The sequence below is a fragment of the Octodon degus genome, unplaced genomic scaffold (genome assembly GCF_000260255.1).
Source record: "Octodon degus isolate 3935 unplaced genomic scaffold, OctDeg1.0 scaffold00021, whole genome shotgun sequence".
Classification (NCBI taxonomy): Eukaryota; Metazoa; Chordata; class Mammalia; order Rodentia; family Octodontidae; genus Octodon; species Octodon degus.
This window is the reverse complement of record NW_004524597.1, coordinates 18,931,487-18,944,063: the sequence shown is the minus strand read 5'-3', so window position 1 is coordinate 18,944,063 and position 12,577 is coordinate 18,931,487. Positions and strand designations below refer to the sequence as shown.

At 42.8% G+C, this 12,577-nt stretch overlaps 1 protein-coding gene and 2 pseudogenes across 6 annotated transcripts in view; 2 read left to right on the top strand and 1 right to left on the bottom strand.

Moving 5' to 3' along the window:
• Emid1 (EMI domain containing 1) overlaps positions 1–12,577 on the bottom strand; it is a 59,287-nt gene that overhangs the window by 21,809 nt on the left and 24,901 nt on the right. The window lies entirely within an intron of this gene.
• LOC101560158 lies at positions 6,257–7,623 on the top strand (annotated as a pseudogene).
• Positions 8,967–9,415, top strand: LOC101560551 (annotated as a pseudogene).

Genomic DNA, 12,577 nt, shown 5'->3' with positions numbered 1-12,577 from the left:
CACCACGCCCAGTCTCAGTTGCTGTCTCAGTGCACCCCAGGAGTGGGGCCAGTACAGCAGGCCCGAGAGATCAAACCCCCGGCCCCTGTTGCAGGTGCTTTTAATTTGCTGAGCTATTTGGCTGGCCCTACTACTAAGTGAATTTAGGAAAGGTGTAGGATACTGGTTAATGTACAGAAGTGAATCGCTTTCTTACATTTCAACAATGAGCAAGTGGAATTTGAAATTAAAAGCACATTATCATTACTTTACCACTCCCCAAAATAAAATACTTTAGTAAATGAAAATATACATGACAGATATATGAAGAAAACTACAAAACTCTGGTGAAGAATATCAAGGAAGTACTAAGTAAGGGGAGATACCCCATGTTCATGGACAAATAGATTCAATCATGTTAGGGCCGGCGAGATAGCTTAGTGAACTAAGCGCCTGCTTAGGCAAAAGCAGGCACTGGGGTTTGATCCCTGGCACTACATGCTGTGCTGGCCCTGCTCCCCAGGCACACTGAGCCAGTCAATAGGTCCTAGTGTGGTGGCACATGTTTGTAATCCTAGCACTGGGGAGGCTGAAAACAGGAGGATCACTATGAGTCAGCTGCATAATGAGACCCTATACTAAATACATTAAAAAGAAAAAAAAGTCAAGATGTCAGTTCTTGCCAACTTCATCTATACCAAAATCCCAGTAGCCAGGCACGGTGGTACATGCCTGTAATACCAGCACTCAGGAGGCTGAGGCAGGAGGATCAACATGAGTTCAGGGCCAACCTTGGCTACATAATAAGTTCAAGGACAAATGAACTACATAGTGAGACCCAGTCTCAAAACAAAGCAAAGCATGGGCCGGGGAGATGGCTCAGTGGAATAAGCGCTCAGTGGAATAAGCGCTTTCCTGGCAAGTGCAAGGGCCTGAGTTCAATCCCCGGTTCTGCCAAAAAAAAAAAAAAAAAAAAAAAAAGCAAAACAAAACACCCCAAAACCAAAATAAATAAAATCCCAACAAATTATTTTATAATGTCAACAAACTGATTTGTATGTGGAAGCAGTGTGTGGCCCCATGGGAAGAAGGCTCCTGCTGGCCACCCACATCTGTCTGTCTATGGTCAGCACAGTGCAGGGGAAAGAGAGGCCGTAGCCCTATGATCAGGAAGAGACTTACTTCTAGGAAATATTAGGAAGATGTGACTTCCAAAGCAAATTATGAAAGCATTTGTCACTGGAATCAGTGGTGTGACATATGGTGGCAGGACAACTCTGGCTAAGAATTTGCAGAAATACCTCCCAAACTGCAGCATCACATCTCAGGATGGCTTCTTTAAACCAGAGTCTGGGCCAGAGAGATGGCTCAGTGGAATAAGCGCTTCCCTGGCAAGGGCAAGGGCCTGAGTTCAATCCCCAGTTCCGTAAAAACAAAACAAAACCAAACCCAAAAAACAAAAACCAGAGTCTGAGATAAAGATAAAAATAGATTTTTACTGTATGATGCCAAAAGCCTTGGACATAATACAATGAACAAGCAAAAGAAGACTGCTGAATGAAAGGACAGTGAGCAAGCTAGCCCCCGACGTCAGGAATGACCTGGCTGTAAGTTCCCTGGGGCTTGCTTTTTGCCTCCCAGGTACTCAGGATAAGGTGTTGGGTAAGTGTGCAACACAGAACTGTGAATGCGTGAATAAAAAAGCATCATGAAACCCATAAAGGAAAGGACCAAGAAAAGCGTGGTCCAGCAGAACAGAAGATCTTTTTGATGATATCCACCCTACTTTAGCCCAATCCAAAAGGAAAAACCTGCTTTCCTCACAGTGTTAGTAGGGCCAAGTGGAGATCATTGCTTCTGACCCACTCAGTGCCAGCAAGTCAGGAGGTGTCACTAGAGCCAAACGGCACTGAGCTTCTAGTCTACCTGGCCGCAAACAGGCTGTGAGACAGTGTGGGTTTCACAGGTAGCACCCCAACTTCCTCACCAAGTGTCAGCTACTATCAACAAGACCCAGGAGAAAGATGAGCTTTTGCCTCACCTAACAGCGAAAGAAGCTGAACCAGCACTTGCTCTCCCATTTTGTCCTTTGGGTTCCCTTCCCAATGTCATATGAACATCAGAGCCCAGCAAGAGGCTGAACGTCTACCCTCCCCTGAACCTGCACGCCACACTTCAACTGGGTCTTGCACTGAAGATTAAGTAGGACCTTGAACTTCAGAGCTCAGCATTTCCAAGACACAACTGAAAATAATTGGCCACATCAAGAACAAGGAAATCTCAATCTGATTAAGGAAACAATAGTCAGTAGACATCAATACTACGATGACTCAGATGTCAAATTTATCTGGTGAGCTTAAAGCAGCATTATTAGAAGATTTCAACAGCCTACTGGAAACATGCTTGAAACAAAGGAAAAGTTAGAAGGCCTCAGTAAAGAAACAAAAGATGTTAAAGAAATAAAAATTTTGGGGCTGGGGATACGGCTGTGCAGCATAAGCGCTTGCTTGGCAAGCGCAAGGTCCTGAGTTTGAAGAAAAAAAAAAAAAAGAATAAGAAAAAGAAAGAAAACAAAAATGTTGTAACTGGTAAATTATAGTAAGTAAAACAGGGCCGGGGAGATAGCTCAGTAGATTAAGTGCTTGCCTGGCAAGCTCAAGGGCCTGAGTTCAATCCCCGGTTCCACAAAAAACAAACAAATAAATAAATAAAAATATAGTAAGTAAAACAAATTAAAACTCATTAGATTAGAATTCAGCAGCATTCTGCTGACAGAAGAAAGAAGCAGTGAACTTCAGAAAAGAATCATAGAAAGGGGCCAGCAAGATAGTTCTGCGAACTAAAGTGCCTGCTTAGGCAAGCGCAGGGACTGTAATTTAATTCCTGGCACCACATGCTGCACCAGCCCCACCCCAGGGAGGGCTGAGCTGCCACCGAATCAGGGTGTGGGGGCACACGCCTGTAATCCCAGCGCTGAGGAGGCTAGAAACAGGAGGATCACTATGAGTCTGTGCTGCATAGTGAGACCCTTTAACAACCAAATACATTAAAAAATAATTATAGAAATTATTCTGAACAATAGAGAAAAACACTGGGAAGGACATATATGTGGAACAATAATAAAATATCATTAATATTCATATCACTGGAGTTTGAGAAACAAACGAAAGTGTAGTACTAAAAAAGTATTTAATAATAAAGGGGTGGTTTTTATTTTTTAAAATGTATTTGGTTGTTACAGGGTCTACTATGCAGCTCAGACTCTTGGTGATCCTCCTGTTTTCAGCCTCCCTAGTGTTGGGATTACAGGCATACACCACTTGCCCCGGCATGTGGTACTGGGGATCTAACTGCAGTCCCTGTGCTTGCCTAAGCTTGCCTAAGCAGGTGCTTTAGTCTGCTGAGCTAGCTTGTCAGCCCCAAGGTTTTTAAATTTGATACAGGATAAAAATCTATGAATCTGAGTGTTTTGGTTTGTCTGGATGTCCCCCCAAGGTCTTGTGCAGTCACAGGGTGGGGTTTGAGGCTTTCTGATTGATTCGTGGTCCAAAGCTGGGATTGTAGGTGTGACTGCTGCACCCACCCTGGGGAGGCTAGCTTGCCTGCAGTGTAAGGGAGGGAAGGAGGCTGCTCTCTGCTGTCCTTTCCTTTTTGCTCTTGCTGCTTTTGCTGCTTTCTGCTGCCATGAACCGTACCATTGCCTTCTGCCTTGTGGCATTCTGCCTTGCAGCCAGCTGAGTATGGACTGAAACCTCTACAAACTGCAAATTAAATAAACCCTTCTCCTTAAAAAAAAAAAAAAGTCTGTATGGAAAATCAAACCCTCAGAATAGCCAACTCATTATCAAAGGAAAAGAACAAAGTAGTAGGTCTAATTTCTGACTTCAAGACTGAGGATAGGGTTGCGGGGATAGCGCAGTGGCTTAAGCACCTGCCTGGCAAGCACAAAGTCCTGAGTTCAATTTCTGGTACCCAAGGAAAAAAAAAGAATACATTTGGTGCCAGGGAGATGGCTCAGTGGAACAAGAGCTTCCCTGGCAAGCACAAGGGCCTCAGTTCAATCCCCAATTCCACTAAAAAAAAAAAAAAGGACTGAGTATAAAGGTACATTAATAAAAATAGTATGATACTTATAAAAGACTAGAAAAATAGATCAGCGTGACAGGATAGAGCCCAGAGGGAGAGTCACACACATGCAGTTACCATCTTTGATTAAGGAGCAAAAGCCATACAATGGAGCAAATGTGGTCTTTCCTAGAACTGGTGATGAAAAGTGATTGCAAAAGGTAGACCTCCAGCTGGGGAGATAGCTCAGCTGTGTAAGCTCCTGCCTGGCAAGTGCCAGGTCCCGAGTTTGATTTCCCAGTTCAAAAAAAAAAAGTGGACATCCACTCACACGGACAGTCACATGGATACAAACAAAGGAATCTACATAAGTGTGGTTGGTTGCACATGCCTGTTGGCCCAACTACTTGGGAGGCAGAGACAGAAGGATCTTTTTTTCTTCTTTTTTGAGAACCAGGAATTGAACTTAGGCCCTCAGGCGCTGGGCTACTGAACTAAATCCCCAGCCCTGAGAAGGATCTATTGAGCCCAGAAGTTCAAAGCCAATAAGAGAACCATAAAAACATCACAGACAGACAGAAAAAAGATTATATGTGAACCTTACACTCTCACAATAATGAACAAAAAAATGGGTCACTGACCTAACTGCAAACACACAATTATAAAGCCCTTAGAGAAGATAATGTGAAAGAAAACACAGACAGTCTTGGGCATGATAATGATTTTTCGATATAATACCAAAGGCATCATTTAGGAAAGAACAATGAGGCTTACTTAAAACTGAAAAATTCTGGTTTGCATAAAAGAGACTAAGACGAACATAAGTCTGGGAGAAAAGTATTTCAAAAAGACATATTTGGACAAGAAACTCTTAAAACTCAACAGTATAAAAATAAACAACCCAGTTTAAAAGAGGTCAAAAGATCTGGACACCTTACCAAATGAGACATATGCACAGCAATACATGTAAAAGGATGTCCAACAACATACATCATTAGTGAAGTACAAATTAAAACAACAAGATAAAGCAAAAACAACTTTCCCAAACAAAACACCACTGCATATCTATTTGTTGTTATTATTATTATTGTTTTTTTTTTTTTTTTGTGGCACCAGGGATTGAACTCAGGACCTTGCATTTACCAGGCAAGCACTTATTCCACTGAGCTATCTCCTCAGCCCCATTTGAATGGCCAACATGTAGAATAGTGAGTGAAAACACTAAAATTGGCAAGGAGGAGCAGCAACTGTACTTCACTCATTCCTGGTGGGAATACAGAATGGTATAGACACTTTTGAAGCCTGTTTGACTGTTTCTTAAAAACTAAACATATCCTTTATTTTATTTTTTTTTTTAATCTTTTACTGGGCCAGGGAGATGGCTCAGTAGAATAAGCGCTTCCCTGGCAAGCTCAAGGACCTGAGTTCAATCCCTGGGTTCTGGAAAAAAAAAATCTTTTACTTATTTGTTTGGTACAGGGTCTCACTACATACCTCAGACTTGCAGTGATCCTCCTATCTCAGCCTCCCCAGTTCTGGGATTACAGGCATGTACCACCATACCTGGTTTCAGGCTGGAACAGCTCATGTGGTACCAGGGATCAAACCCAGGTCCTTGCACTTGCCAGGCAGGTGCTTAAACTGCCAAGCTATCTCCCCAGCTCAAAACTGAATATATTCTTCTTCTTTTTTAAAAATGTATTTAGTACAGGGTCTATAGGGTCTCACTACATGGATCAGACTCATAGTGATCCTCTGGTTTTCAGCCTCCCAGGCACTGGGATTACAGGCACATGCCACCATGCCCAGTCTCATTCACCATCTCAGCGCACCCCAAGGTTGGGGCAGGCATGGCATGTGGTTCCGGGGATTGAACCCTGGTCCTGGGCTCTGACTAAGCAAGCACTTTAACCTGCTGAGCTGCCTGGCTGGCCCTCCAAAACTAAACATATTCTTTTTTTTTTTTTTTTTTCAGAACCGGGGATTGAATTCAGGCCCTTGTGCTTGCCAGGGGAGCGCTTATTCCACTGAGCCACCTCCCTGGCCAACATATTCTTAAGCTGGGTATGGTGATACATTCCTATAGTTTCAGCTGTTCAGGAGGCTGAGGCAGGAAAATCAATTGAACACATGAATTTGAAGTCAGCTTGAGTCTGTCTCTTAAAAAAAAAAATCAAATGAGGGGATAGCAGGGGATGCTCAGCCCAGGACAATGGCAGTCGGTGGTTCGGAGCAGGCTGCTGGGTGCATTGTGAAGATGGTGGATTACAGCGCCACAGTGGACCAGTGTCTGCCCCAGTGCAAGAAGCTGGCCAAGGAAGGAAGACTTCACAAAGTCACTGAAACCTTTTTCTCTTTAGAAAAACAGACCCGTACTGCTTCAGATATGGTGTCTACATCCTGGATATTAGTCGCAGTAGTGAAGATGTGCTATGAGGCTAAAGAATGAGATTCACTTCATGAAAATATTATGCTTTTGCCAAAAAGGAGGAGTCAGTTAAAACAAGCTGTGGCAAAAATGGTTTAACAGTGCTGTACTTACACTGAAGAAATCACAGACCTCCCAGCCAAACTTCAGTTCACTGATGCACTGAGAATGGTTACCGAATGGAAGAGATATGCTGAAATTGAGTGTGCTCAACTGACTACAACATTAGGAACCATAAAAGAACAAAACAGTGACATCAAAGAAGCAGCCTCCGTCTTACAAGAGTTGCAGGTGGAAACCTACCGGTCCGTGGAAAAGAAAGAGCAAATGGAGTTTATCTTGGAGCAGACGTGGCCGTGCCTGTCTGGGAAGGATTACATTAGGACACAGATCATCAGCAAGAAGTAATGCCAAGTTCTTCCAGGAAGAAGACACAGAGAAGTTAAAGTTGAAATACTACAATTTAATGATTCAGCTGGATCAGCATAAGGGGTCCTATCTGTCTATTCGTAAGCACTACAGTGCCATTGATAACACTGTGTGTCCACAGGCAGAAAGTGAAAAGTGGCAACAAGCTCCTGTGAAAAGTGCTGTTCTCTACACTATCCTGGCTCCTTTTGACAATGAACAGTCAGATTTGGTTCACCAAATAAGTGGGGATAAGAAGTTAAAAGAAATCCCCAAATACAAGGATCTCCTAAAGCTTTTCGCCACCATGGAGTTGATGCGCTGGTCCACACTTGTTGAAGACTATGGAATGGAATTAAAGAAAGGCTCCCTTGAGAGTCCCGCGACAGATGTTTTGGCCTCGATGGGAGATGGTGAAAAAATGTGGAAAGTTTTGAAGAACGGAGTTGTTGAACATAATATTAGCATAATGGCCAAGTACTACACTCGGAGCACAATGTAAAGGATGGCATGGCTTCTGGATCTGTCTGTTGATGAGTCAGAAGCTTTTCTGTCAAATCGTAGTTAACAAGACTATCTTTGCTAAAGTTGACTGGGTGGCAAGAATTATCAACTTCCAGAGACCCAAGGATCCAAACAATTTGTTGAATGACTGGTCTCAGAAACTCAACTCGTTGATGTCTCTGGTTAACAAAACCACACACCTCATAGCCAAAGAGGAGATGCTACATACTCTGCAATAAGGGTCTCAATGCTTTTAAAAGGAGAGAAAATAGGTAGTCCTTAAAGAAAAGAAAGACTGGTATCATGGTGTATACGTTGTTTTCTTTGGTTTGTTTTTGTTTTTTCCTATTCTCTGCTGTTTTGTCTAAGGTATTGAAATAGTGAATGTGTTTCAGGATCCCTTTGACCTTTCTCTTTCCAAGTTTCATTATTAGCCCTGTATTTTCAGTTGGTGCAAAAATAAATGTTTCTATTATCTCAGTACACACACAACATTGTCATAACTTACCCAAGTATGTTTTTCTATCACTGGAAAACTCTTTAGCTATTTGTTTTCATCCACTAACAACCACATAATAATAAAAGCAGTATATGTGGAAAAAAAATCAGACAAAATGAAATGAAAGCAAACCTTACCATATGATCCAGCAATTTTGCTCACTAGTATTTTCCAAATGAACTGAAAACCCACGTACATAAAAGCTTCTCCATGAATGTTCACAGCAGCTTTATTATAATTGCCCAAATTTGGAAGCAACCAAGGCGTCCTTCAGTACGTAAATGGATGAATGGACTGGCATATCCAGACAATGCAATATTGGTCAGTGCTCAAAAGGATGTGGTATCAAGCCATGAAAAGACATGAAAGAGCTAAATGTCTATAACTAAATGAAAGACGCCAATAAGAAAAGGCTATACCGTGTGATTCCAACTATATGACATTCTAGAAAGGGTAAAACTGGGAAGACAGTGAAATGCTGAGTGTTGAGGTAGTAGGGAAGGAGGAGAAGGCAGGGCACAGAGGATTTTTAAGGCAGTAAAACTATGCTGTATGATAGAAAACTGCTAGACACATGATATATCTGCCAAAAGCCACAGAATGTACAAAACCAAGAACCAACCCTAATGATGTGTCAGTATGGGTCTACCAATGGTAACCAAAGTTCTCCTAGAGGTGGGGCTGTTGATAGTGGTGAGAAGTTACCCAAGAGAAGGGTCAGGGAACTCTATACTTTCAATTTCCTGTGAACCTAAAATTGCTTTCAAAATTTTTCTTTCATTAAAAATGATGAAAGGGCTGGGGAGATAGCTCAGTGGAATAAGTGCTTGCCTGGCAAGAGCGAGGCCCTGAGTTCCATCCCTGGTACTGCAAAAAAAAAAAAAAAACCCCAACAAACAAAAAACATGAAGCCGTGCATGGTACACACACCTGTAATTCCAGCATTTAGGGAGGTTGAGGCAGCCTAAACTGCATAGAGAGACCAACCAATCAACACTGTCACAAACTAACAACAAATCCACACTGTCCAATGCTACTATTTCCACTGTGAAGATCACTACAAAATGACTGACAGAGGGCGGTCTTTTCCGAAGACCTGGCAAGATGGCGGAAGTGGAGCAAAAGAAGAAGCGAACCTTCCGCAAGTTTACCTACCGCGGCGTGGACCTCGACCAGCTGCTGGACACGTCCTACGAACAGCTGATGCAGCTCTATAGTGCTCGGCAGAGGAGGACTTCGGCGGAAGCAGCATTCGCTACTGAAGTGTCTACGCAAGGCCAACAAGGAGGCACCACCCACGGAGAAGCCCCAGGTGGTGAAGACACACCTTCGAGACATGATCATCCTGCCCGAGATGGTGGGCAGCATGGTGGGTGTCTACAATGGCAAGACTTTCAACCAGGTGGAGATCAAGCCTGAGATGACTGGCCACTACCTGGATGAGTTCTCCATCACCTACAAGCCCGTGAAGCATGGCCGGCCTGGCATTGGTGCCACTCACTCTTTGGGCTTCATCCCCCTCAAGTAGCCACCTGGCCGATAAAGCCACCACTGCCCCCCTCCGCCCCCAAAAAAAATGACTAACAAAAATCAAAACAACTTCACAGATTCGAGAATCATGGTGAACTCAAAGCAGAATAAACACAAAGACATCTAGCCACATCAAAATCAATCTGCTGAAAACTAATAAAGAGAAAATGTTAAGTCAGAGGGAAAAAACAGATAAGGGAATCAATGACAGTCAAGTTTATAATGAGAAATTATATAACTAAGAAGACCACAGTGCAACATCTATAAAGCGCTAAAATGAGAGAAGATATACATATTATATATATGCATATGTATATATGTATACATACATAAATATGTATACATATATATAGTGTGTGTGTATGTGTGTGTGTGGTGTGCGTGTGTATGTGTACTGGGGACTGAACCCAGGGGCTTCACACTGAGCTACATTTCCAGACAATTTTTATTTTCTGGGACAGGGTCTTGCTAAAAAGCACAGTTCAGATTCATAAGGGCCTCATGCTCACAGGAGTGGCTTCTAAATGGTGATTGGATTATAGGGGTTTACAGCTGGTTTGCTGCTAAGAGGCGGGATCTGACTGGAAGAGGCTGATCCTGGGGGTGTGGCTTGGAAGAGTTTATCTGCCTCCCTTCTTCCCTTTGCTCCATGCTGCCTGGTAGACGGGACCCCAGCAGCTTTGCTCCTGACATACCCCTCTGCCATGCTGTTTCTTCATCTTCAGAGACTGCCGGCCATAGTCTGAGACATGAGCCACAACAAACCCTTCCTCCTTTGGGTTGCAGACATTAGGTATTTGGACCCAATGGTAACAGAAAGTGACTAAGATGGTCACTAAAATGCGCACGCTGGGCTTGAATTTGTAATCCTCCTGCCTCAGCCTTCCAGATTTTTGGGATTACACGTGTTTGCTATCAGGTCCAGCAAAAATACCTTTCAAAAATTAAAAATAAAGAGTTTAACTGGACATGGTGGCACACACCTGTAATCCCAGCACTGGGGAGACTGACACATAAGGATTACTATGAATCTGAGTTGTGTAGGAAGATCCTGTACCAAATAAATAAATAATTTTAGAAAATTTTAGTTTTTGTATTTTAAGGAAGGGTCTACAGGGTATTCAGGGTTTTACTACTAGATCTGACTCATAGTGATCCACCTGTTTACAGCCTCCCAAGAGCTGGGATTACAGGCGTGTGCCACCACGCCCAGTCTCAATCACCTTCAGCATGCCCTAGGGTCAGGGCAGCACAGCATGCTGGGGTCGAACCCTGGTCCTTGCGCCTGCCTAAGTAGGCAGCTTTAGTCTGCTGAGCTATCTGGCCAGCCCTAAAAGAAGTTCTTCAGATTAAAGGGAAAAGATACTGGCTAGGAATCTGGAGCTATAGGAAGGTATAGCATATTAGAAAAGGTAAAAACAACAGTAAACAATACTACAGGTAAACACAACAGTAAACAATAGTACATTCATTCTTGGGTATCTACTGGGGGACTGGTCCCAAAATCTACAGATGTTCAAGTCCTTCATCCCCGGTTCTACAAAAAACCAAAACAAACAAACAAACAAAAAACATGTGGTGCTGCACATAAACTACAAATACTCTCTTATATGTAAAGAAAATTTAAATACAATTTAAAAGAAAAATTAAATTCTTTATGAAATGTAAATTCCATGTAAATAGTTCTTACAGTATCATTTAGGAAATAATAAAACTTTATATATATTCAATAGAGATACAATTTTTGACTCATGGTTGAGTATGTGGATATGCAATTTGTGGGTACAACCTGTGGATGCAATGGGCCCTCTGTACTTTTTTCCTTTCTTTTTCTTAGATATGGTCTCATCCAGGCTGGCCTTGAACTCACTACCATAGCTCAAGTTGGCCTTGAGCCCTTGGTGATCTTCCTGCCTCAGCCTCCCAAGTGCTGAATGCAGGAATGTGCCACCAACCCCGGCTCAGGGTCACTACACTTTGTCTTCTTCACTTCTTTGAAAAATCAGGGTTGGCCAGATAGCTCAGTGAATTAAAGTGCCTGCTTAGGCAGATGCAAGAGCTAGAGGTTTGATCCCAGAGCCTGCCTTGCCAGCCCTGACCCCAGGGCGTACTGAGATGGTGATTGAGACCGGGCATGGTGGTGTGCATCTATAATCCCAGTGCTTGAGAGGCTGAAAAACAGGAAGGATCACTGAGTCCAATCTATGTAGTGAGATCCTGTAGACCTTGTACTAAAATACAAAAAAAAAAAAAAAAGAAAAGAAAATTAATTTTTACAGCATTAGTAATAGTATGGAGCTGAAGGTACCGCTCAGTGGTAGAGCACTTGCTTAACATGCACAAGGACTCAGGTTCAATCCCCAGTACTCCCCATCACCCAAATGTATTATAGGGTTTATAATAAATGTAGGAAAATAATATAAGGCAGTAATAACATAAGGAGCCGGGAAGGTGGCTCAGTGGAATAAGCGCTTCCCTGACAAGCGCAAGAGAAGTTCAATCCCCGGTTCTGGAAAAAAAAAAAAAGTAATAACACAAGAATGGAGTGGTGAAAATGTAATTATAAATGTTTAATGTACCTACAGTATTATATTATTAATTGAACTAATTTGTGATAAGCCAAACACACAAATTGCTACTCCTAGAGCAATTATGCAAAACAACACAAATAAGCATTGCAATAAAATTAGGAGAGGAGACACCACGGAAGCTTGAAAAGTACTCAATCCAAAGGAAGTTAACCTGGCAAGCGCAAGGGCCTGAGTTCAATCCCCAGTTCTGCCAAAAACAAAAAAACCAAAAAACCCCAAAATACCCAAAAAAACCAAAAACAACCCCACCCCCCCAAAAAAACTAAATGAAGTTAAAAGGCTGGCCAAATAGCTCAGCCAGATTAAAGCACCTGCAAGCAGGCACAGGGGCTGCTGGGCTGGCCCCACCCCCGGGGGCGCACTGAGACTGCAATAGAGACTGGGCGTGGTGGTGCACACCTGTAATCCCAGCTCTTGGGAGGCTGTAAACAGGCAGATCACTATGAGTCCGATCTAGTAGTGAGACCCTGAACACCCTGTAGACCCTTCCTTGAAATACAAAAAAAAAAAGGGTGGTGCGGGGAGATAGCTCAGTAGAATAAGCACTTGCTTGGCAAGTGCAAGGACCTTAGT